At 39.5% G+C, this 26,141-nt stretch overlaps 2 long non-coding RNA genes across 2 annotated transcripts in view; both read left to right on the top strand.

Moving 5' to 3' along the window:
* LOC107054592 overlaps nt 1-26,141 on the top strand; it is a 336,025-nt gene that overhangs the window by 102,626 nt on the left and 207,258 nt on the right. The gene's annotated exons all lie outside the window — the stretch shown is intronic.
* Nucleotides 20,245-22,188, top strand: LOC121106794. Its single transcript, XR_005839837.1, has 3 exons — nt 20,245-20,381; nt 21,290-21,362; nt 21,795-22,188. It is a non-coding gene; the product is annotated as an uncharacterized LOC121106794 (long non-coding RNA).

Raw genomic sequence — 26,141 nt, 5'->3', positions numbered from 1 at the left:
CAGCACCTCAGCACTCTCTCTGTGACTGTGCACATTCAAATTTTGAGCATGGACATCTGCCCTGTCATGAGTTAAAAAGAAATCCCAGTGATAAATGCTGTGCAGAACAGGCTTTGTTGAACTTTGTGTTATTCACTAGCAGTAGCTCTCTGTACGTGTATATACTTTCTTATTTGTAGCATGTGAATGTTATATACAATACCTTTTTAAGTGAGCTGAAGGACTTAGTACCACTTCTTCATGCTTATCTTTTACTTGTAACTGGAGAAAAAGCTGTTTTGATGTATAAACGTGCCTGTATTCTGGGCATGACCTGAATTTGCATCACCTTAGCCTGATGCAAAGAGCCCTGCTGGGTCCCTCTCACAGCTTTCCTGTAGGCAGAGGGAAGAGTTGCTCTGCTCTGGGGAGCTCTGTGTGAGCTGTGTGTGGTTTTGTTGTTTTGTTTTGTTTTTTACTGTTGTGGCACAGTAGGCTTTGAAAGGCAGCCCGTAGCACTGTGCCACAACTGGAAGGAGATTATTAGTGTGCCTGACAGAAGGAAAGAAAATGATTTTTGCATCAAATTCTTGCATTGCTGTTCACTGCCACTGACTAAGGCTGTGCTACAGCCTGTCAAGTGTGTTTAACTACAGCTAAATAGCAAGTGCACAGGACTTGAAATCTCTAGGGTTAGAAACCAGGCTGAACATTGTGAATTTTAATTGAGTTACTGCTTCTGGAAGCCCATGACATCTGTGAATTCAGGTTAATAGGCAGTATGGTTCTCAGCGAGGAGCTATCATGCAGAAAGATGCAAGAAAGCAGATCAGAGAGTGGAAAATACAGTAGTGTTTGTGTGGGTTACATACTGCAGTACTGCTACTGGACACCTTTGAATGTGGGAAGCTGAAATATGAACCCTAATATGCTGTGGTGGAACCAGTGGACACTCAATACTATTGTAGTTCTTTAGGAATACTACCCCTGTGTAACAAGAATAGGTTTTAATATTCACAAGCTTTTCTTGTATTATTTGCTACAAATTTGCATTTGCATCTTGATGAGCACATAGGTGGCCCACACCTGGAGTCCTATGGCCAGGTCCAGGCTCCTCAGTACAAGAGAGACATGACCATACAGGAGAGAATGCAACCAAAGGCCATCAAGATGCAGAAGGCACTGGAAAAGTTCTTATGTGGGGAGAGGGTGGGAGAGCTGAGAATGCTCAGCCTGGAGAAGAGGAGGCTCATGGGGATCTCAGCGATGTCCATAAATACCTGAAGGGTGGGTGCAAAGAGGATGGAGCCAGGATTATTTCAGTCGTGCCCAGTGCCAGGACCAAAGGCACTTGCTGCAAAAGGGAGCACAGGGGGTTCCTTCTGACCATCAGGCAGCATTTCAGTGCTGTGTGGGTGCCGGAGCCCTGGCACAGGCTGCCCAGAGACTGGGTTCTCCTCCTTGGAGATCTCCAAAGGCCTCCTGGATGTGGCCCTGGGCACTCTGCTCTGGGTGGCCTCACTGGGGAAGGGCTGGGGCCAGAGGGATCCAGAGGTGCCTGCCAGCCTCAGCCAGTCTGTGGCTGTAGCTCTTTGCCCCAGAAAACATTTGTGCCTGGCTTGGACAAGTTAAACTACTTGGTGCTAAAGGCGTAACGATGAAAATTATAGCAAGCTGCTTTATTAAATCCTGAGAAAATAATAGCTGGGGTGTGCTAGTGACTGTTTTACTTATAACACAGTCAGTTTTCCTGAACTGTTGCATCCCTGCTGCATATCCTCCCTACTCAGCTGTACAGAAATATGTTGTGTGTCACAGTGAAAGCAAGTCTGCTTCCAGTGGAAAAAACTAGCAAGTGATTGTACACATTAGCACGGCAGGTAAAGAAAATCCCACTGCTAGCCAAGGAAAAATAAATAACATGCTTCTGACAACATGGAGAAATAGGAAGTGTGAGAGGAAGTACTGCAAATCTTATAGAATGTGAATAACTGAAGTTTGCTGGACACAGTGATGAAAGTGGATCAAAATTACTAGCAGTCTTAACCATCTGTTGAGAGGTGGGAGCTGGGTCTCTGCTAGTCCTCCTTGCTGTCTCATACTACTGCAGCCTACTTGAAGCTGCCTAAGACAATTGCTGCTCATGAACTGTCTATGAATGTCAAATTACAGAACTTCTATATGTTTCAAATAGCATATCATTGAAGTTAAGACAGTGTTTTTCTTGGTATTCAGTGAGAATTTATTGACAGAAATGAGGAATGTCAGTAATGTGAACCAAGGTGCTGTGATAGACTGACAGCTGGCTAACTGTGCAAATGGGGAGAAGGAACATAGATCAAACTTCCAGTTCTGAAGCTTTTTGCTACATTTATAATCAGTTACATGTATTTTCTTGTGCTTTTTTTTTTTTTTTCTCAACACCAAAAAAGATGTTACTAGACAAATATAACCAAAGGCAGTTTTGGAGTACAGTTTGATTCATTTACTTTCCTCATTTACTTTTTTTTTTTTTTTTTTTAAGAAATTCCGCAGTGTTTCTTATATAACTTTTGTAGGCTGTGGCCTTTATGACTGGATGATATAAAGGGAAAAAGGCTTGGAACACTGAGCAAGTACAGTGAAGTACAAAACATACGAATGCTGAAGAAGCCCCAGAGCTTACGCAGCGAAAAGACTTCCTTGGGTTCAAAAATGCACAGCTAAACCTAACAGAATTACATATAAAATTCATCTGGAGCATGAGTATTGACTGGCAGCAGATGATCACTAGTACTATTTACCACAGTTGCACCAGAGCTGTGATCCCTACCATCTCTGCTGCAATGAGAAAGTAGTAACAAATGTGGAATGAAGCATAAAATACCCATTCCATTTATTGCTCTCCTGCTGTGTACGCCATGCAATGGTTTAATAAGTCGTGATACCATAGTATACTCTTATGAAGCCAAACACTTAGCAAACTATTCTTAAATTTACAGCAAGCTGATCAGAAAAAAATGTTTCATCTTTTTTGTGCTTATGTGAAACTAGAGAGCAATACTGAGGGAATTTACTGAGAGGAGTTAACTAAGAGGAGAATATCATACAAAGCATTAATTTATCTCTGATCAAAGTATCTGCCGCTCTAATTAGCTCAAGCATTCGAGCTTTTGAAAATGGAATTGCTTTTCTTGCTTGGAATGTGATATTTCTTCTAATACTCTGGTGCCCAATCAGCATAGCAAAGAGAAAGGTGAACTGTTAACTGAAATTAAAGTAAAATTCATGTGAAGAGCACAGTCCTCCCATTACCGCCATGCTGCCTAATCTTAGCTGATCCCATTTTCCATTCTGATTTCTTTCTGTGGACCAGCGTATTTGTGGTATAAATAATTGTGTTCGTTTAAAAGAAGTATTGAGAAATGATCTATTTAGGAAGTATTGCTCTCTCCTGCACTTAAGCTCATTGTGAGCCACGAAAGCAGCGTTTGGACTGTGGAACTGGAAGCCCACACAGGGTGTCCCCTTTGCAGTCAGTATGTGTGAACTCCCTGCCTGTTATTTCCTTGGGAATTGTAGGAGAGTTCATGTCCTGTGGAAGTCAAGGGCTGAGTGGTTCATGATTGACTGACAGCAGGAAATTTGTTGGGCTTTAGCTCTGGATGAACCCAAAGGTGTACACATCTCAGCCTTAGGAAAATAGTGCTTGGCTTCAGAAAGCTAGTACTTTGAAGGTTTAGTGCATTAGCCTAGGGAAATGTCTTCTGACTCAAGCTCTTCTGAGGATCTAAAATAAAGCAGCTCCATTTAACATGTAAAATGCTGCAGTGTTGTGAGCCTTTCAAAACTGAACCAGCCCCTGGCAACACACGACAGCCCACACTTGTTTCACTTTTGTTTAGCATAATACTCAGGAAGCCAAAGGCAGCCTTTCCAGCACGGAATAGCTAAATAAACTGGATGCAGGGAGTCCAGCAGGTGTTTGAAAGCTTGCAGACCTCCCAGCTCAAGGACGGACAGTCCTTTAAGTGCTTTTGCAAGCTGTGTCCTTCTCTCCCTAAGGCAAGAGAAGGCACTTCTTTGGGAAGTGTGTACCACTTTATTTCGCTTATATTTCAATTGTATTCCTTGCGCTCATCAGATTGACACAAAACTGTTGTGTGGTGCCTTGTTTTGCTTTTTCCCTCATTCATTCTAGTAGCATGTAACCTAATTTTCATTATCTGGAAGTTCATGCACGATAACTTGAAAACGCTTTTAAAGATGGCAAAAAATGACAAAACTCTCTTTGGTTTAAAAACGCTGTGTTTGAAAGGACCAGGGTAGTAAGAACATAAACATCTCATACAGTCAGCAAGTGCATTTGAAGGCCCTTGAAATCTAGCTTTTCCACTGTGAGCCAGGCATAGTGGAGTATGACAGGTTGTGCTGTCTTGGCTGTGACTGCATGGAAACACAATTGCAACTTCAGTTTCTAGCTGGTGAGCCTCCTGCAGTGCTAGGAATAGGCAAATTTCATCGCCAGTACCAGCACTGACAACAAACAGAAGATATCCACTGGCAGGGATTCTAGTACTATAGCTTCCACTCAATTGACATTCATTACAATGTTTTCTAGATAATTTATATGTAGTCTTTAAAAAAAAGTCTTACTTTGTCATTTGAACTTATGTAAATGTTCTGTTCTTCCTCAAATCGCAGCCAACTTAAGGGCTTGTAAGGGAAAACTCCTGCTTAACTAATTTAATTTCCTTTTATGACAAGGTTTCCTATCTACTTGACCAAGAGAAGCCAGTAGATGTGATTTTTTTTTTTTTTTTAATTCTTATTTTTAATTTCAGAAAACCTTTCAGTACTGTCTCTAACAATGTCCTACTGGACCAAATCTCCAGCATACAGATAGACAAGTACATAATATGAGGGGTGAACAATGTAAGTGGAGCTACATCAGGAAGGTAGTCAGTCAGTCACTAATGGCATTCAAATTTAGGGCCAGTTTTTTTTTAATGTTTTAAAAGGCATCTAAATGCAGGAGTCCAATGCATACTAAGTTTGCAGACACTAAATCAGGAGTAGCTGTTGACTCCCTCCAGGGCAGCAAGGCCTTGCAGAGCTATCCTGACAGAGCACTGGATACTCATCAGCTGGGTGACTCTCAGTAAGTTTCTAAGTGTACCCATTAGCTCCTTATCTGGAGCTTTTAAAATACTCTTTCAGCGCTATCTGGAGCTTTTAAAATACTCTTTCAGTGACCTGACAGAACAACTGGGATGTGTTCACTGTACTGAATTACAGATTACTGGCACAGAGCTTTTGTCAGGAACTAGTCAAACTTCAACACCATGCAGTACTGTGCTCTCAGCACAGATCTGGGCTTATTGTAGTGTGCTATCCTGGTTCCCCTCAGTTCCTTTTTGAAAAAAGGCAGAGAGACAAGCAAACAAGACTCTCAAATACTCTTATTTACTTGCTATTGCATGCCAGCCACTTGAAGTCTCAATCATTTTATCTCACCTGTGCATCCAGGAACATCTTCTTCCTTTGGGTAATCAGAAATTTAGAGTAATTACACTAATCAGCTACTACAGGCTGACACAATTAGCCAGAACATGCAGTATCTCTGGAAATCTGTACAGGATCTTTCCTACTTGATGACTTTAATTTTGTGATCCAGTGCAATAATTATGGAAAAAGAGAGTGCCCTCCATTTACGTTTTCATCTCTATAGCTCCATAGTTCATGTAATTATCATAGAAGCTCCCCTGCCAAGTTCTGGGGCTAGAAACATCCTTCATCAGGCTTTCTTAGCACTTACTGATCTACAGGGTTTTCTTGTTTTCTATTATCTCACAACTTAAAGTATGTTTATAAACAGTTACTGAACATTTAACTAAAATACATTTCTGTTAGACTCAACACAGGAGGATGCTGAGAAGCTCTTCCACAAATCTGGCTAGCGGAGTGATGGGTCTATGTGTGGCAGAACAGGTGTAGCTTGTAGAGCTTGTAAGGGGAATTAAATCATAGAAAACACCGAGATCGGTGTGAAAAGTTGGTAAAAACTGACCTGTCTTAATGGATTATGAGAATGCAAGGAAATATTTCTTTTGGTTGCTTTCTCTTCTATTGGTGTCTCACCTAGAGATATTCTGACCTCAAGAGGACCTTGAGGCTTATCTGGTCCTGTGTCTTGTTTTCAGTATGCTGTGTTTGGTCTGTAGTAAAGGAGAAGAAATTTGAAAATTGAATCCTTTCTTCTGTGTCATTCAGCAAGCGTAGTACTGTCATCATCATCTTTGTCAGGAAGCTTTGAAATTGATTTTCAGCTTGTATATCTGCCTGTCATCTGCTTCCCTCCATCTAAAGGATGAGAAAGGATTAGCACACCTTCTTCAAGCCTATAGACTACAAATGGCAGTTGTTGGATGACTCAGACTGATGTTCCAAGAGAGTGGTTATAGTCATTCCAACCAGAAATGCCAGTTCTTCCATTCCCAAGTCACTATGGGTCTTGTGGTCCGTTTACTGGTAAGTGACTTGTTTTTGCAGCAGCAATTGGAATGGCTGCAGCCAGACTAGTGAACAACATATTGCAATGCTTTAGACATGAGATAATGAGATTCTTGACAAGAATTTGGCATGTGGATAATTAAAGTGATTAATTTTTGATGTAGTGGTATTACAACTCGAAATGGGGAAGAGAGGTAGTAAAGGAAACCAATCAAATTTCTCAGTGTAGTCCCACTGATCTAGCTTTTGAATTTCTTAAAAGGATTACACACTAGTTTAATTAAATCGTTTGCTCTCCCTAACATTGCTTAACAATTTTCAGTATCTCCCTAGATTTCTAACATTACCGAGCAGTGAGTTATGAGTCAGATTACTTTCTGTGTTGAGTTTTAAACATGAGCCATGAGTCCCTGAAATCCTTTGTTGTTTAAGCAGAATACATTTAACTTTAGTCATCCGTTTCATAAGTCTTTTGATGAATAAGGTCATTAAAATTAATACAATATTAAAATAGCTGGTCTCAGTAATTATAATGTTTAACCATGGTTTCTCCCAAGATTAAGCTCTCTGTTCATTTTATCTTCCAATCCAAAACTTTAACAAAGCTTATTTATAGCAGCCTGAAGAATTGTAGCAGGGTATAGCTTAAGGCAACCACAATATTCTTGTGTAAAACCTCTGTGAGACCAGTTACATCACATTTCTATGGTGAAGTAATGTTTGATGCTCTCTCTTCACTCTTCGTCTCATATTTAAATATGTTGCTTGGTTTTTCAGTAACCATTTAAAAAATATTTCAGTCCCTCCTAATGCTAATAGGTATTTTGTTTGATACTCTCATTAAGTTTTCCATTAACAAATTTTACCTGTCACATATTCCACCTACCCGTTAACTGAGTCACTGTATGTTGACATGTATTGTGTGATGGGTTTTATGTAAGAAGAACCAAGAGTTTTGTGTGTGATAACATAGGGGTTGAGATTATATTTCTGGAAAAAAGTTTTCTCTAAAAACATATTGCCAGGTTTCCATTCTAGTTTAATATGATGACCAGCGTGTAGTGGAACAAGAGAACTGTGGATAAAACGTCATCCTCTTGACAGAGGTGAATATATTTAATTCCCTGTATTTAAATGGACCTCTGTTGTAAGCTGGTGTTGTTAACAGCATGTTTAAGGTAACAACCGCTTCTACTGACCTGAGGATTGTCGTAGCTAATCCTTATGATAGCTGCTCACTTTTGACTTCTCCTGTAGCCACCTACCTGTAAGATTTACAGAGGATTTCCGCTGCTCCTATTAGCATTTCATCAGCCTCAAATGGGAAGTCTTGTTTCCTTCAGCTCCTGGTTAATTGTCCCATATCTTCTGAAACTGGGAACTAGAATTTTTGTGAGAAATCATCATTTCTTCCACGTTTCTTTAGTATGGTTTATGAGAGGAATTTCATTTGAATGCCCCAGTTTGCATATTTCTGGCTCAGGTCGTTTTTAATTTACTTCTTTCTGAAGAAAAATGTGTAAGTCACGTTCTGAGATCTTCCCAAAGTGCAGTTTTCTTACTGGATGCATCAGCGTTCTTTCTCTGTGAGCGCTGTGCGAAGGTGAAACGTGATCATACAAAGAATGAAAACTGTAAGAGTTGCCATGCTATTTCTACGGAAACCCTTCTGGAATCTCCCTGTACTGCCTTCTTAGGTACTTTCCAGTGCAGTTCAGGTCTCGCCAATCTTCTTTATGTTCTGTTTATAATATATATTTTGAAAACAGCAGAATCAGTTTTTGGGTGAAGTTTTTTTTGCGGCACTCCATCACTTTCTGCTGTTTTACCTGCAGCATCTTCTGTAATCTTCCTCTTAGCTGAGATGAGTAAGTTCTGTGCAGTGCACGCTGCAGCATGCTGCGAGCTCATTCACCTAACGTTGGCCATTTCAGAAATTGCTGGCAGCTAATCTTCAGAAAGCTAATCAGTCAGAAATAAAGGCTCCTAGCAAACAAATATCACACTCCTTTATGCTTGAAACAGTCAGGGATGACCCTAATCTGATTAAAAAAAAAAAAAAAAAAAAAAAAAAAAAGCTAGAGTGCTTCCAAGAAGGGAAGAGTGTGTAGATGCCATCACTAATTCAATAATGCTCTTTTGTGTTTTTAATTGACCCACCCTCTTGCTGCATTTTGTTGTTTTTCCTTTCTGATCCTTCCAAGCTTGAATTTCAAAAGCTATTACACATCTAAAAAGGTAATGTCAGCCTACCCCCTTCATCACTTACTGCTGGCTTTTAAGTCTGCTGTTCCAAATACATTATAAATTTTAAAAACTTAATTTAAATATTTGTCCTTTTTTCATTTCACTCATGCTTGAAGTTCAGAGAGAGAATATTTTCTTTCATACAGGATCTTTCCTCCTCCCATTCCTTCAGAAATGTCCTGAATCTGCTGTACTGCTGGAATGGTTTTAGAATTGATCCCACTTCTAACAACAGTTTCAGGTTTTGCTGGACGTGACTTATAGTGGTTATTGCTAAAGAAAGGAAATATACTGAATTCAAAATACTTTTAAATAATTGGGCAACTTTCTCCTTCATGGAACTTCGCCACGTTAATTAACATCCTGCAGGACACAGCTGTGCATGTTGTTCAAATGTCTGTTCTGCAGAAGTAGGTGTATTTTTAATACAGATGACCTAAATCCATTCAATCTGAATGCTTCCAGACTTTGGAGATATTAAATCCATGTTCATACATCAGGCATTGGTGTGAACGTTACATTAACCCTGGAACAGCATTTGTTTACACTGAATAATGATCTTGGCTAATAAGGGAAGTCAGCAGAGTCCAGAGGTGCACAGCATTCAGCAGGGCAGGGATGTCTGCCTAAAGATTAAAAAGAAGTTAGCTTTCTCTCTTTTACGTTTGTCACTACTCCCGTGTGTAGGTGTAGAAAAAGCTAAACAGTTTCCCTTACAAGAAAAAAAAGGTTGGTTTTTTTTTTTTTTTTTTTTTTTTTATGCTTTAAATCATAGAATGGCTTGGGTTGAAAGGACCCCAAGAATCATCAAGTTCCAACTCCCCTGCCACAGACAGGGCCACCAACCTCCACATTTCCAGGGCCCCATCCAACGTGGTCTTGAGTTTGAGATGGGAAAATTAGAAAACTAGTAAAAATTCACTAAAACTGGCTGTAACTTGTTGTCAGTTTGTTCTTAAAGAAGGAATCCAGTGGGAGCCACTGGCTGCATTCTGATTTATTTTTTGTTTTTCCCTCAGTCTTTATTCTTATGCCTTACACGTTTCAAATGCACCCGAGTGGTTTGGAATCTACATGCTGTTTTTTCAAAGAACTGTAGTGTCCCTGTGGTGTCGGAAATGTTGTAAGGAATGTCTAGTTTTTTCCGAAAAGACCTAGGACAACCACTTGTGATGCACACTCCAGGTTGCTAACTTAATTCAGGCCTTAGAGAATCATTTCCCAAAGAAACTGATGATAAGAGGGACGAAGTTGCAGGGATGGCTGTGGTTACTGTATTAGTATAGCTGGATAAATCAGTGTAGATGAGCAGCACTGAAACTGCTGAATCTGAGATAATTTAAAAGTTACTTATCTTTATATATGCTTCACCATATTACTGGTCTACCTCCTCAGAAAACTATTTTCACTCGGGAACTTGCTTTCTCTTCCTTTCCAAAAACCTCCCATTAGTGTGAACTGGATACTGTGTTATCTCACGGTAATATTAATGTTATTCCCAGTTGGAATAGGTTCTGTAAGCAACTGGGCTTAGTATGACTCTTGAAATCAGTAGAATTAAATTTCCCTGTTAGGGTTTTGATGCAGTCATAAATGGCAAAATAGGCCATCAGTCTTTTGCCTCATTTTTTAAATTTGGAACACAATAAAATTGAAATGGCTGAGTTGGGCCTTTTGCTTAACTCAATTTTTTTGAGAAAAACAAGAAAAGAATCTGAGTGCCGCTACTAAATATCAAATTGAAATTAATTCTGTTTGCTTTTCCTTTTGGGTGGCTTTTTTTCCATAACAGACATTTTGGAAAGTAAAAATATTGATAAGGAGAAGTTGGAGGGTTGCAAAAAATAGGGTTTGTTAGGTCTTTTATTAAAACCTAAACATACTTTTCCATTTTCACCTGTGGTCTAAGTTCAATTTGCTCTCAGGGGAACTGGTGGCCTTAGAAATAGGTAGCTTAAAATTCCGAATAGAATCCATAAGTTGTCTGAGTAATAACAGTAACCAGCTCTTGTGCTTTTATTTCAATATGGTGGTGTTATTTCAGTCCCTGAAATGGGACTGAATCTGGCTCTGCACATGTGCAGACAGCTTCTGTATGCACAAGAGTTCCATATATTTTTGGTGGGAGTAGGGAAAAAAGTCATTGTCTGTGCCTTAACTGTGGATATGATGTGGTCCCAGAGGCTGTTCTGAAAACAGTCGCATCTTTCTGACAGCTGCTCGGTCGTCAGGTAGGTATGTCTTTGAGGGAAAGGCATTCATTTCCAATCGGCAAATTTCTAATATTAAGTTGAGCTTACAAAAATGAAAATAAACACAAAAACCAAAACCAAGAAGCCGTTACCCCCTAACTCTCTTTTACTTGATTGCTTCTTTTTGATAAAATCCAGTCATCCAAGAGTGAATGTATAATTCTAGCAGATGCACCACATGGTTACTTCCTATAGGAGCTATCACTTATGGTACATCACCTACAGACTGATGAACCATTTATTATTGAAGGTTTAGTTGCATGTAACATATTCCTGTGGCAAGATACACCCACACACATACCTAATCTATGCATACGTGTAAATATATCCCACTTAGGTTAGGGATGGGAAAAGCTCAGTTCAGATTATAGTTTTCAAAAAGGAGTTTGAGGTGAAGATTTTGGGGGTTGTGTTCAACCTTGTCTATTTATTACAATTTTGTGTTACTATTTACTGTGTGCGGTAGAGGGTTGTTATCGTCAGAAAGTGTGCTCATGTCCCATGTTTAAGAAGCTGATGTGGGGACCCACCAGCAAGAAATACTTCTTTGCGTGCCCTGCATGCAGGGGCAGCTGATGGCCCTCAGGGCACAATGAAATGCTGCTGGTTATCGCTGGGATTCATTTTATCTGTAGAGAGTTACCATTCTCTACTTCATATCAACTGATTACTTCTAAATGGTGCCAAATGTGTTTAGCAAAATATACTCAGGTCTACAGATCTTGATGTTAAAGCCGGGATCCAGTTGCAAAGGTATGCAAACCAGTACTTCACATACGACTGAGGGAGGAGAGGAAAGTGAAACAACATGAAATGCTCCAGATCCTGAAGCCATGTGAAAAATGAAACAAATGCTGTCACTATAGAAAAATCTCACAGTTTAAATTGCTTCATCTAAAGCAGTCCTTACTGCATCAGCTGAGGAAAGCCCAGATGTGTTGCTTTCCCTTTGAGTACTGCTGAGGAGCAATGTAATGTAGCAAAATGTAAGGAGGAAATGGAGTAGGCTTAAGTTAAAGCACAAAAAGGTTGTGTGAAGCTACTGGTAGGAGAATCATTGTTAAAGGTATGAATGTGAACTTCATTCCTTTGTTGTTAGTTAATCTGCTAATATAATCCTTGTCGGGAATGTACTGTTAAAGCACAGTGTGGAATTTAACCTGGAAAGCCTGCGCAACTTGCCCACGAGCAGCATCTGGGGGACTTGAAATGCTCAGGTGCTGGGCCAGTGCCTCGATGACGGGACAGTATTTCTTTCTGCTTTCTGCATGGCATCCTTTCCAGTGCTAGGAACACAGAATTTGGGTCTATGTGGACTATTTGCAGTGGAGTGACTGTTGTGTTTCCAGGTACCCAGGAGCCTGAGTACTACCCACAGCTGAAAGGGGTTCCGTGTTGAAAGGGATTAATGGGGCAGCCCAGTTGAAAGCGTTTCCAAAATGTGACTTTCACAACTGTTCTGGATTCCATTAGTAAATGTTAACATTATTCCTTTGACTTAGAGTTATTCTTCTCTATAATGAGAATACGTGAAAATGTGCTACATGCAGGAATATCTGAATATTTTTGATTAGAGATAATATATGTGAGATCAAATTCTGCTTACCTCATTCCTGCAGCCAGCCCCATTGAATCCAAATGGGAATGCCACAGTGAATAACGGAAGCTGGATTGGTCCTATATGTGCTATTTTTGTATTTCATTTTCCTCTTGATTTGTTTCATTTCTAATTAACAGAGTGCACTGATTAAATCACAAACTGATTAGTTCATCTTTCATTAGTGGATTGAGATCCTAATGTACTGTTGCCCATTGCTAGGATAGTTATAGAAGTTTTGATTTATAAAGGCAAATATTTTCTGTTCTGATATCATTTGTGATCAAGAAATGATACAAACAAATTTGTCTGAGGTAATCACATCCTCATGTTTGCTGTTACTAGAGAACACAGCGTAAAAGTGTTTGGGATAAAGGAAGAATGGAAATTTAAATTTTTCTGAAGTACATTGAGCTCTGTGAGCTTCTTGGAGATGTCAAGTACAGAGACTGAAGATGTACTGAAATGAAGTGGGAAGTACCTTGCTCTCACATAGCTGCTGTCGTGATGGTGACAGTGCCGAGTCAGCCCTGCTGGAAGCGGCTCTATGGATTATTTGCTGTTCTTCTTTCCTAGCTGCTGAAGTCTTTAAAATGTGTTGTCCACCAGGCCCACCTCATTTCCTAGTTGTCCCTGCAGCTTTGCATTGTAACATTCTAATGAAATGCAGCTAACTTAACTTGTGAAATGTTGTCAAACTGGTAGAAAGCAACACTGCTTTTGCAAATGTCACTTAGCAGTGCATTGTGTCAGCATTATTTCAGTATAAAACTATGATTATCTTCATAGGATGGTACAGGATGGCTGGTTGGACATCTTGGAAAGATACTTGCTGTCTGCCTGCCAGAAGCACATGCCCTTGAACAGATGCTGCAGTATGCAACATTCAGCAAAAATATCTGCTCATCAGTGGTGTGGTATTAACAGCTCTTTATTTATCCAGTAGAAGCCAATATCAAGCCATTAATTTCCAATAATGAAGGTTTAAAATATTCAGCAAATCACAGAATATTTTTAGTGCTACCATAGGATATAGTCATCTCACAAAAATACTTCTGGGCATTCAAATATAGTTTTTGTTTGCAAATGCAGCCCCTGATTCCATTCCCATTTTTTATGAACAAGGACTAAACCTGGAAAGAAGACGTGTGTTTGCCATAAGAGGGGATTTTAACACTACTGATGTTCCAGTTACTTCCCTGCAGCCAAGTTCTATGATATGGCTTATTGCCAATAATGTGGAATATCAGCCACAAGATGTCCTCCCAAGAAAATGGTTTGTTGTGAGCTCTTTAGGTACAGGCAGTTGTTTAGTGAACCTACACAAAGTCAGTGCTTCTCCTTTTTAGGCATCCGGTGGTTTGGGGCAACTAAAATTAGCCTTGTGGCAGTGCTTCAGATTTCCTAAAATATTTGAAGAGCACTGTGGCTGCTTTAACTGACCTGTTTCATGAGTAACATTGTGAGGATATTCTAATCTTAGAATTATTTGATGAAATACGAGTAAAAGTTTGCAGGCAAATCCTACGAAAACAAGAGTAGAGAATTTTATTTTTGTTTGGAAAGTACTTGCTGAAACAAAGTGGAAAATTTCCTCTTTTACAGCAAAATGGATTTGCTTACTCACTATTACATCCAACTGTAGCTTTCGCGTCGCCCAGCAATATTAAGATACTGGAAGGAAATTAGATATCCTCACACTGAAGTGATCTGCTACAGAGCATTACTATGTAAAGTTGCTTTGGAAACCAAATGTGAAAGTAACATTTGGGAATTTCATAGCAATAACCTGCCCAGTGTTCAGCGCTCACAAACTCAGTGAAAATCAAAAGCAGTCAGTGATTCTCAGAGCGCCCGTTACCCCATGGACTTGCGCCTATGAGGTAACCCTATTTTTACCCAGAGTCTACAGGAGAATGATGGGCCATAAATTATGCCTACTCTTCTCTGCTGGCGTCAGCTCATTTGCTTGGGAACAAAACTCAGCTCTTCCATGTTCTGGTTTTGTTGTTGTTGTTGCTTTCTCTCTCACTAAATCTGGTGCAGCAGTTCTAATGCTTTTCTGACAGGGAGTGTGTACTCAGGCCTTGACCAGACGACAGGGTGTGCTTAGCTGTTACCTGACAGTAGCTCAAAAATTAGCGATAAAGGCTTATTTGCAGCGCAAGTTATGCGGAAATAGTCTGGTGACACTGTTTGGCCTTTAAGAAATAATATGTGAGTTTTCTTGATTTTTTTATGTGTGATGGAAGCATGATCTGCTTTGTTATAACTATAGAGCAAGTTGAAATTTGTTTTGGGAAGATGAACTTCGCAGCGAAGTGGAAAAGGGAGAGTAAATGACAAGATATCCAGGAAAAAAAAAAAAAAAAACACTTATTCCTAGGGGATGTCGAGAAATTCATATACTTCTTCTCTCACCACAATCCTTTCCATCAGGTTTTGATCACAGATCCTTCTTTGGCTGCAGTTCCTGTTCTATCTTTGATCAGTTCTTGTCTTTAATCTCTCTGTCTGTCTTTTCTGTCCTTTTGTCTCCAGTCCATGACTATTATAGTTCTCCATTTTTATTCTGTGCTATTATTTTCTTTCTACTAAGCCTTTCTTCTTGCTTTGTTGTGTTCTATCTCAGTCCAAAATAGCATACCCATCATGAACAATAATTAATTGATTTCAAATGAGTTGACAACAGTGCTTTGCCAATCCATATCATGTGCAGTAGCCTGCTGAGTGAGTACAATAACAGACTGCATTCAGAATGAATTCATATAAACACTTGGAAAATTCATAGGGAAGGCTGGGGGCTACGGCTCAGAATGTTGCTGTGTAGCCAAGTTTCAAGAAGATATTTTTTCAAGTAGTAGAAAGAAATCAGTGCCTGCCTTTTCCTTCTACTGATCTTTGGATAAAACAAATTAGCAAATATGTAATGGATTAGTTGATGGGTGAGAGTGGGCCCTGAAGACTGGATACCAGAGTCAGAAGGAGTAGTTGGAGACTGTAAAAACGTAAGAATAATGCAGAATTTAAAAAATACACTTTTGCCTTCCAAAGGAAATTTTAAAACCTTAAAAATGAAAACAAACTTGCTGGCACAGGGGCACAGTTGGTAAACTTTCTCAGAGATGATGTTACTGTATTATTGCTGTATGACATATATGAGAGTTGAAAGGAAATATAAATAACCAGGAAGAGAAGACTAACAATCGAAAAGGCCTGACATAAACTCCTCTGTGTCATGTTCCAAATCCAGACTTTGTCATAGGCTTATTCCTAATAATTCTTTCTGTTGAGCTAAAAGTGTTATCCAACAGATAGTGTCTGAATGTGAATTAGTTTTTCAGCTGTTATTTTCAGAGTAGCTCAGTCAAATATATATAAAAGTAAGGAAAAAGGCCTTGTTGTTTTTGAACACAAGTGCTCTTTCCACAGCATGCCAGAACTTGACATTTCTTTGAAGCTTTTCTAAATTTCAAAGGAGGTAATATATTTAAGACATTTGAAAATTTTTACATCTCCAATTAATTATTTTTGATGTGATACTTCTCAGGACACATTAAATGAAAGCATTTTCTGCTTGATCTTAATTGAGGGAGACTCTCATCTCCTTCTGTAATTACTGATGAACAAGATTTCTACGTGAACTAAATTACACATTCCGACAAACTGGAACAGGCTTATTTTCTTGTCTTTCATAACAGACTTTTCTAAAGCTCTGCAATGTCCCTATACCCATATAAACACTTCATTTACAACTTTGCACAGCTGTATTATAGTGACTGGTATGTGATTATTTCTATTTCTAAAGGTTATAGGTACCTTAGATATTTAGAGGTCATCTATAAATGGAGACCATTGCCATGGTAATTCCATGAGGATTCCAGGAAAGATACTCAAGAACACGCCATGTCCAGACATAACCACCTCAGCCACAATCAATCAGAGTGACTCAAGCCCCATTTATGATCACAGCAATGCCTTGGCAAAGATGGGCTTCATCTTACTTCACTCAGAGTAGGGTGAAATGCAATTGTGTCACTCATCTAGAATCTGAAGGGAACTTAGCCATGATCAGTGATGAGGGATTGCCAGTGGGCAGCTGTGTGACGTGAAAGGACAAAACTTTGCTTATGTCCTGAAATCAGGACAGGATTCATCCACATGTCTTAGTTGCCTTCAGGCACTGCTGGGTATTTTGTCCCACTTGAGGGCATTCGTGGCCATTTTGGTATCTCTGAGCTGAAGCTGGATGCTGGTACTGATCGATATTGTGCTTTGGCTTTCTCTGTATGTTACGTTGACTGGCATTCCTTCAAGGAATGAATTCCTGCATTGATTTTGAAACACTTCAAAGAAATTTGAAATTCTTTATTTATGCTAAAAATGATTTTAAACTTCTTGTGTTTTCTGGGTCTTTGCTTTCTGTCAGGTTTTACCTTTGGGGAATTGGTTTTCCTCAAAACAGTTACCACTGACCCCACCTCCTGGCCCTTCCCCATTGTGATTGTGGGGTGAAAACGTATGCAGTAATTTTATTAGCAGTGCAAAGCCTGCTGTCATGTAAACTAGTTTGAAGAGTTGCTGTGTATCATAATACAAGAAAATGTTTGCATTTGGAGACTGATAATGTTGTCTGCAAAAAATGAAGGCAAATTACTATACATGTGATTCATATTTCAGCCTATCTCTGTGCAGAGACATACAGCCCTACTTTAACATCTGTTGTGCTCAAGTGTGTTGATAATATTGCTGAGAAATAAAAGCAAAAAAACGTAGCTAATGAAATAGGAAATTAAAAGAGCATGGCAGTTCCAATTGCAGTGTAACAAAGAGGCTGGTGAATAACAGGTGTTCTGATTGTGCCTGGAATGTAACTAAAAAACAAGTATTTCTTCCCAGTGCAGTATCTCTAGCATCACAGAGCCTTCAGGTTTTGTGTGGATGGTGATGTAGCTTATTCAGAGGGACTTGTGCCATTCAGCGAGTTGCCCTTGATGACCACTGATGACAATTATCTGGGGAAAAAAAAAAAAAAAAACTGGAAAATGAGTTCAGCTCACTTTATGGGTTCATTACTGCCTTTTATAGCTTGAATAGGAAGATATAATGAGTTCGTAAGTCTTGGTATTTTGTTGGTGCTACAGAAATTCACAAAGGAAATTAAGCATGCAAACTGTGTGCCTCTCACTGATTACAGGTAGATACATGTTCTTCATATTCCTATCTAATGCTTTGTCATCTAGGAAAGAACTATCCATATATCACAGTGTCCCTCATCTGGTCCTTGTCTACTGGTAGCTGGCAAGAATTCTGAGTAGGTACAGTAGGAAAAGCATGAAGCAACACATTATTCATTTTTGGTATGAAAGAAAAGCCATTAACCCTGAGGATCCTGAAATCAGTCAAGCAGACTAAAGGTCTCCGGAAGTTTAACGTGGCTCTGTCTAAATAATAAAGCATCGTGATGTATCTTCAATCCCACTTCTGAATTACCACTACATGTATTATTATTCTCATAAGCAAGCAAAGTATAAAATCTAAATTATAGCTTCAGCAAGTACCTTCACCATTTGTACAGTCCTGATATTTTTTTTATTCTCCTGCATGAACTGTTCAAGGATTGTCTTGGACAGACCTGAGAAAGCTGTCCTTATCAATGCAAAGATATGTCAGTTACAGGTGAACAAATTACAGGGTCTTCTCCAGCCAGACTTGTGGTTAGGGTTGCAAGCTCATGTGGATGTGGTTCACTGATTTTTGCCACTCAGACTGTCAGATTTGGTAATACTAAATAATGTTGTATATGCCACAGACATAAAAAGCTGCAGGGTTGCATTTAGAATAATAGTGTATCCACAAATAGTACTCACATTGCTCTGAAATATCACAGTTAGCTGCATCTTCATTCTGTTATCTCACTGCTTTATGCTTCTGAGACCTTTTCCTAGCAGACTATAAAATGATTCCAAATGTGAGATGATAAATTAATAGAACAAAACAAATTGGAGTCAGTAGGAGTGCAGTTATCACTAACAAGACCCATCTGAGTTTCACATTTTCCCTTGCAATTATAAAAATAAGACTGGTGTCAGAACTCATGTTTTCTTTAATTGCTGTTGCATGAAGCTCTGGGTATTGTTTCAGGGGCTGATACAAAGGAGCAATTATCCAATTGTTTATAAATATCATTTCTTATGAACCATGGGGGAAAATGTGAGATAATAAATTTCAGTCAGAAATTTCAGTCAAATTTCAAATTACTTGTGGCAGAAGGAATGAATATTTGCTACATTGAATCATTAATGTACAAGGATGACTTCAGGGTAAATAATGTTAAACATTTGCAGTAAGAGAAGACTCAATGCGAGACACATTAAGAGGAGAATAGCTTGATGTGATGTTTGAGGAGGCTAAGTCTCCTATGCTCTGCCTGAAAATACTGAATTTTGCTTTCCTTTGTGAGGAAGGAAAAATGTTGAAACATCCAAATTTCACTAAATTTGTTTCTTGCCTTGCAGTAAACCCTAGCAACCTAGAAAGTAATGAACAGAGATTCTATTTTTCTAGAGAATTAAAGACCATTACACTTTTACTCTTTCATCTGATGCCTGTAATGAAACTTTCAGCTCGCAAGAACCAGCAATACTTGATTTGAGGATCCTTTCTTTGATTTGATTCTATGAGACTGGAGGACTGGAGCATTAACTCTTTAACTCCCAGTGCACTATCGGGTGTTATGATGTGGAACACTGATAACCAAAAATGATAAAACCATGACAAACATTCTGCAGAATTTTAGATTCATCCACCGAGCTGGCAATTATGATGCCACCCTGATGTCCTCATTGTATCTGCTGTGGTAACCATTCCATACTTGTCTGGACTTAGGTGCCTTCGCAGATACCATCAGTAGGTTGGGAGGAGCCAGTAGTAAAGTTTTGAAAGTTTTTTAAAAAGCTCAGATAAGAATCTTGTGGTTTTAAAACCATGTTAATGTTCTGTTGCAAGCCTCTCAAAATCATTGACTTCCTGTCCACTAGATGGTGATTGGAAAGGGATTCCATTGTGTTAGAGAAAAAAAACTGTTCAGGAGTGGGAATTGAAGGAAGTCAGGAAGGGGAATGCTCGTGAGTGGCACTTTTTTCTCCTCTTACATAGTCTTTGTCACAGTGGGCTCAAAATTGATGCATTATACAGAGAGGAGGTCAACCATGGTGCAGTGAAATTTAGAAAGCTGATCAGCTCCGCAGTGAAGTGTTAAAGTGGTGCCTTTTACTAGGAAGCATTTTCAGTAACTCTTATGTTTCCTTTTGAAAGAAGGAGGTGATGAAGGAGCCTACTTCTGTCCAAGGGATACTTTACGTTCTGTAAATTGGCAAAAATTAAGAGCAATTTTCTGCTGAATGAAGAATTTCTAGTCTTTGATGGGATTAAAGAAAATAGAAGATCACGAGACTTATTATCTTTAAGAGTAAGAATAAATTAATTGGTCCTACATTTATAGTAGTAGGTATTAATAGTGCTTGAAATTTACTTGCACGTCCCTATATTTCTAAAGTTTCTATTAACAGTACACTCTTTCTCTACTAGTGAGCTCTGAAATTAAAACACGGCTTGCTATGCCTGCTTGTTTTCTATTGCCTGTGCCTTTTACTTGTATTATGACATAAGAAGCATAGCTGAGCTTCTAGTAAGCTTTCTAGTTTCAACTGCTGTAGACATATCAATGTTGTCTTATGGACATACATATTTCTAATGATCAGAAAAGTGAAAATGAGAGTATTGCTGGAAGTGAATAAGTATCTACTACTCTTGTAAGACTTATGAAGCAACAGCTGCTGGTTGGGTTGTGAGATGCCCTTTGCATGTGAGAACACATTGAGAGCATGGGAGGTTGACTGGGACTTCATTCATGAGCAATCCCTTTGCTTTAGGCATTATCCAACAAACCAATTTTATTAATGCTTTTATAGCTAAGAATTCCTGAGTTTTAATTCTGTCTCCAACAATGATTTGCTGTCATTGGTCAGGTTAGCTTTTTTATGGACCCTGTTACAGCCAGATAGTGATGTGGACAGTGTTTCCATACCCTACAAATTTATGAGAATTATTAGTTAGCTCTTACGCAGGAGTTAAAAATGGGGGGAGGAGACAGAATAAAGTATCAAGTAGATGAGTTGCTAAATTACTGTATAAATGCCAGGGATACTTAGTGCTGGATTTTATGAATTCATGGAAAATATCTTAAGCTCAGATTGCTTGGGTTCAATTGTGTTACTATTTTAAGTCCCATGACTATGGCCTGCAGACCTAGGGTTAGGGCTAATAAACCTAGTTAGAAAAGAAAACTTAATCTTAGACTGGTGAGTAACCTCTTAGTGGTGAATGCTTGATCATGTCCTCATGTAAAATTTAGTATTCAAATCACTATAATTAAATGAGAGCTGAATAAAATTTCTGTCAAGATGAAGCCTAAGTAAATTCTCACTTATGGTGGCAACAGACACTGCTTCTGCACAAGAGACTGGCGATGCTGGCGCGTAACCTCTCCTCCAGGCTGCAGGTGTTGATCCTACTGCAAAAGATGAAGTTCTTGTAGACTTAAGATCTGATTAGGGATGACTGTTCCAGAATGCATTTAAGCACTTTTTTACATTTTTCTATATAGAATGCTTGATTTTGTGTGATAGAAGTATGGTAAATCTGTTTCGTGTGTTTACAGCTGTAGTGCATAGAGGGATCAGAGGAGGATTGCCTTGTCCTGCCTGAGAGTGAAGAGAACTGCCTGGCGGGAGGTGAGCGTATGGGCCTTCCTGCAGAGCTGAGCATGCTCAGCAAAAAGAGCTTCTGGCAAGTGCCCTGGAGCAGAACGTATGGGAGACTGCTATTAAGAGTGGAGGAGTATGAAAGGTTAGGAACGCCCCTTAGAAAAGCTGAGTGCAGGTCACAGCCAAGCCTTACAGCTGATGGCAGACAGTACTTTCCATCTGTGTTAATGGAGGCAGACTGATAAGAGCATATGGAAACTAAAGGCTAAATTTGTTGGACTAGAAAGGATGATTAAAAGAAAGGTACTGAGGATGTAACTGAGGAGGAGTGGTAACAAATCCTTTTATTTTAATCTCTTTTGCCCAACTCAATATTTCTCTACTCAAGAACACTAGCCTACCTTCAAATAAAATTAAATTCTGTAGTTTACAGTATACCTTGTTTACTTTAAAACACAGGTAAATGCATCTCAAAGCCTTGGCTATCTTGGAATACAGTGAAGTGTCTTCCAAACCGAGGTCTGTGGTAGACCTGTGGTAGAAGGATTTGAGTAACAGTTTTCCATGATGGTAATGAAAGCAGCTCTAAAGTCTGAGCAGCACAAAGTGAATATGAAAAGCCCTGGGGTGAAGATTGAAGATCGGTTGGAATTTTAACTTCTGTGCCAATGAATTCAAAAAATGAAATCAGAGCAAGAATGGAGACTTTCTTTTTTTAAAGGCAGCTTTAAAAAGTTCATGATTAAAGATTAACTTCCAGGCTCTTGTCAATAGTTCCAAAATTAAATTTGTCACAACGCTTTATGTAACGCTAATGATAAGCTATTTATTATGTGGAAAATGTCAGTTTATTCCTTGTCTTCTTCTTTTGATCTAGTGTTTTCTGATGTCCTGATGTCTCAGTATTTGGGTCTGTACACCATTTAGTTCACATAAAGCTTTCTGCTTTGCAGTGATGGGAGCTGTGCAGAGGCAAGGTGGGGAGCAGCACCTTTCTAACTGGATGTGGGGTACAGCGATTCCCGAAATTCAGCAGCTCTTTCTAACTTTGTTGAAAGATTGCAGCTGAATGGCTGTTGCTAGTTGAAGCATTGGTTATGTAGCACAGTTCTAGCAAAATATAGGAATAGCTCCAGGGCAAGAGGAGTTGACTTTCCTTAGAGAGACTGTGGTTGTTTGTGCCATTTGTTCAAGTAAAACCAGCATCTGCACAAGAAATAGGGTACTGAAGAATAACAGCCCCAGAGCAACTGCAAATGGGGTCATTGCCTTTGTGCAGCAGTGTGGGACCTGCCCTGTGTTCTGCCTTGTCTGAGGGGCTGTTTGCAAAGGATGAAGAAAATACAATCTGGACACTTGGTTACCTGACACGTGAGTCCCATTTCTGTCTTTTAGTGAATGTTTCACCATTGGTTCAAAGTGGAGCAACGTTGGTGAGGACTAACAACTGCTTCTTATGTCCCAGTATAACTGGTGGGCCTGTGATCAGAGGAAACCGCCTTACAACAGGAGGTGAAGTCCCCCCTTGAGCTCACCTGCAGAGCTGTTGGCTACAAGATGGTGGATCTCCCCCTCCAACATGCTTTCCAAGCTACTCAGCTTATTGTTGGTTCAAAAATAATGTTAGGACAAATGAAAACTTCATAGCTGACTTACTGTTAAGCACCAAGCTCTGCAATGGATTTTGTTTGGTATGAGAAAACACAAACTTTCTTATTTAAGTAAGAAAGTTTGAGGGAACAGATGATTTACATTTTGCTAAGAACTCCACTAAGATCCTTTCCAAAAACCTTCTTAAACTTCTGAAATCAATTATCAATTCCAGGTAGTAAAGCATCTTCCTGTAAGAAAGAAGGGAAAAAAAGCACCTACTATGTTGGAAGCAATCCCAAATGGAACAAAAAACTTGGTGCAAAACATTTTTAAAATAGTTTTAATAAAGCTAATTAAGGCTTTTCTAAAAGCCTGAGTGATAAAATCATCATCAAACTTGAAACATGCAAAAGTTGCCTTCAGGCATAAACCATCTTTTAGCAGATCCTTATTAATGCTTGTTTTAATAATGCTCTCTACTTTACTGATGGGAAGGTGCTTTACCATCCTTGTATTTACTTTCCAGTTATCAGACTACGGATAGTGGTGGAATGTAAACAGGCCAATATTTCACCACATTCATGCTCGATGCACATAACAATGGCACTCTTGTATTTCTGTGAATATCAGAATCAGAGTCAAACTTAATTTCTGCTTTTTTTACTTGCAATTAAGTTCTTATTCTGTGAGGAATTTTAAACAACCAAATTATTTCTGTTTAAAGAGTAATAGGCTAGAATTGAGGTGGCATCTATCTCTTACACAGAGCCGAATTTAATGATCACCGTGAGGCTCAGAGGCTGCCCCCACACCGCAGGTTATTGATCCACTGGGAGGAGAAACCCCTTTGTTAACCTGTTGGGCTCTCCAGTGCAGGCTGACCCTTTCTCTGCCGTAACTGCTCGTTAAAACTGGACAAAAAGATGATGTGGAAGGATAATACACTCATAAGTATTTCACTTGCCAAGTGAATGTCTACAGTTACTGCTGTGATAACTGGCAAGCTGGAGCCTGAGACGACATCAGCCTCTGTCTCCTACAGGCAGGGCAGCCTCACCAGAAGCCGAGCTCAGGACAGCAAGGCAGGGCTGGGCCGGGCCGGCAGGCAGGGCTGTTGTCGGCTTCCAGGGAGCAGCAGGCCCTGCCTGGCATGGGCAGTTGGCTGTGCCAGGGCCCCCAGGTGTCACTGAGCAGGCTCTGCTTTCAGTAAGATGGGCTCAAAGTCCAGCACAGGCGGTGGATGTATTTCTGTTGATCTGCATGAGTGTTGATTTAGCCTAAGGTAACCCTGATACTTGGAGCTGACTAAATTCCTCTCACCCTCACCTCCACCAGTTGTATCAGAGGCAGGAAAACAATGTTGAAAAAATGGTTAGTCTCGGGATTATTTTAGCTATGGATGCATAGATCTGATTAGTGTTTTAGTATTTTGCTGTTCCCTGCAAAGTCAAAAGGTAAGTCCTGCTGGGATGTGATCAGAGCAAGAAGTGTTTGCCAACTTTTGATTTGCCTACTTGTATACAGTATTTATGAAGCTGTCTATGTGATTTCATTTTAAATTACTTTATTCTTGAGTAAGCAAACAATTCCTCACAGCAAAGAATATATATATTTCAGGGTCTATTAGGAGCATTCTTGACTTTCAAAAATCCATGGTTCAGACAAGCTGTGTTACATTTCTACAGCATTCTTAAGCTACGCATAATGTTCTGCTTCTTGACTCCTAGGTATTCGTACAAGGGCATTCAGGTCAAGGCTGTTCAATGCCAGTAGACTTCCTGACATTCAGAAGAACTTAAGTCTGTGCTGTTTAGTAAGGAACGTGCTCACACATCAAACTGCCGCTCCTCTCCTTGCCTAATTATTTCATGTGCTTATTTACTTTCTGGATGTGAACAGTAATATTTACAGAGGCAGTGTTTCCTGTCCTAAGGTGGTGACGGCATGCTGGGTCGTGCTGCTATCTCAGCAGGATTTTCACTGTGAGAATATACAAAGCTTTTGTACTCATACATTCAGTGAACTATACTGGCACACCTCTGCATTTCCAAGCTGTGCATATATTTTGAAAGAGTTCAATTACATTCAGTATGTTTTCTCCAAGAAGTCTGTCCACTGGAAAGATTCAGATTTAAAGTTGCTGAATCCCTTTTTGTACGTGATGTGGTATGACAACAAAAGAGAAATAAAGCAAAAACATATCTAGCAAAAGGGAACTTTGGAATCCCCATCCATGTTCATTGATTTCTTGGGGACATGGATTGTATGCAGGCTGGCTGTTTGCAGGCTCCATATTGCTCCTCACCACTCCCTTTACTGGAAAGAGGAATCTTGTTGGTTGCCTTCTCTTGCTGCCATGATCTAAGGACGTGCTGACTTTGAAAGCAACTATACTACAGCAAGGATGTCAAGGAACAATCAAGTTGGGTGAACGAGAGCTTGACTGTACTCTTGTGGCTTAGTTGAAATTGTTATTTGCATACTTACTAAACTATTAGATAACTCCTTTAAAAAAAACCTTTTAAGATCACTGCAAAATGATGATTTTAGAGTGCAAACTTCAGCCTTCACAATGCCTAGTACTGAGAAACTGATGAAGTACTACTAGCACACAGGATAGTGGAGATATCTTTTCTTATTGTACAGGAAAGTCTTAGATATAAATTGGACTTGAGTACATTTTTTCCACCATGCTTGTTTTGTTTTATTAGTAGCTGAGGGGATGTTCTCTTATCTATGGTGTTGTGGAAAGATCATGTTTATATCTGAACTAGTAATACAGAACAATTCAGATTGATGGGGACTTCAGAAGATTATCTGCTTAAAGCAGGATAAACTTCAGAACTTGATCAGGTTGCTTTGGGTCTCATTTGGAGAACTTTTAAATACCTCCAAGGTGTGTGCCAATGGCTGACTGCCCTCACTTTGAACGTTCTTTTTAAATATATCCAGTTGTGGTTGTCACTGCTGTGTCTCATCACTGTTCATGTTACTCCTTTTGCTAGTCTCCGAGGAGACCCCAGTTCCGCCTTCCCTGTCCACGATTGCTATGCGCTCCTGCTTCCCAGCTAGCTGGCTCCAGTACCTCTGTCCCTTCTTTTGTACTGGCAGTTGGAGGCAGTGCTCCAGCTGAGATCTCACAAGGGCTAAATAAAAGGGAGTACTTGGTTTGCTTGACCTGCTGCCTGTTCTCCTGTGAACTGTGTAGTGAGA

This window comes from Gallus gallus, chromosome 14 (genome assembly GCF_016699485.2).
Source record: "Gallus gallus isolate bGalGal1 chromosome 14, bGalGal1.mat.broiler.GRCg7b, whole genome shotgun sequence".
NCBI classification, from domain to species: Eukaryota; Metazoa; Chordata; class Aves; order Galliformes; family Phasianidae; genus Gallus; species Gallus gallus.
This window is presented reverse-complemented; position numbering and strand designations above follow the sequence as displayed.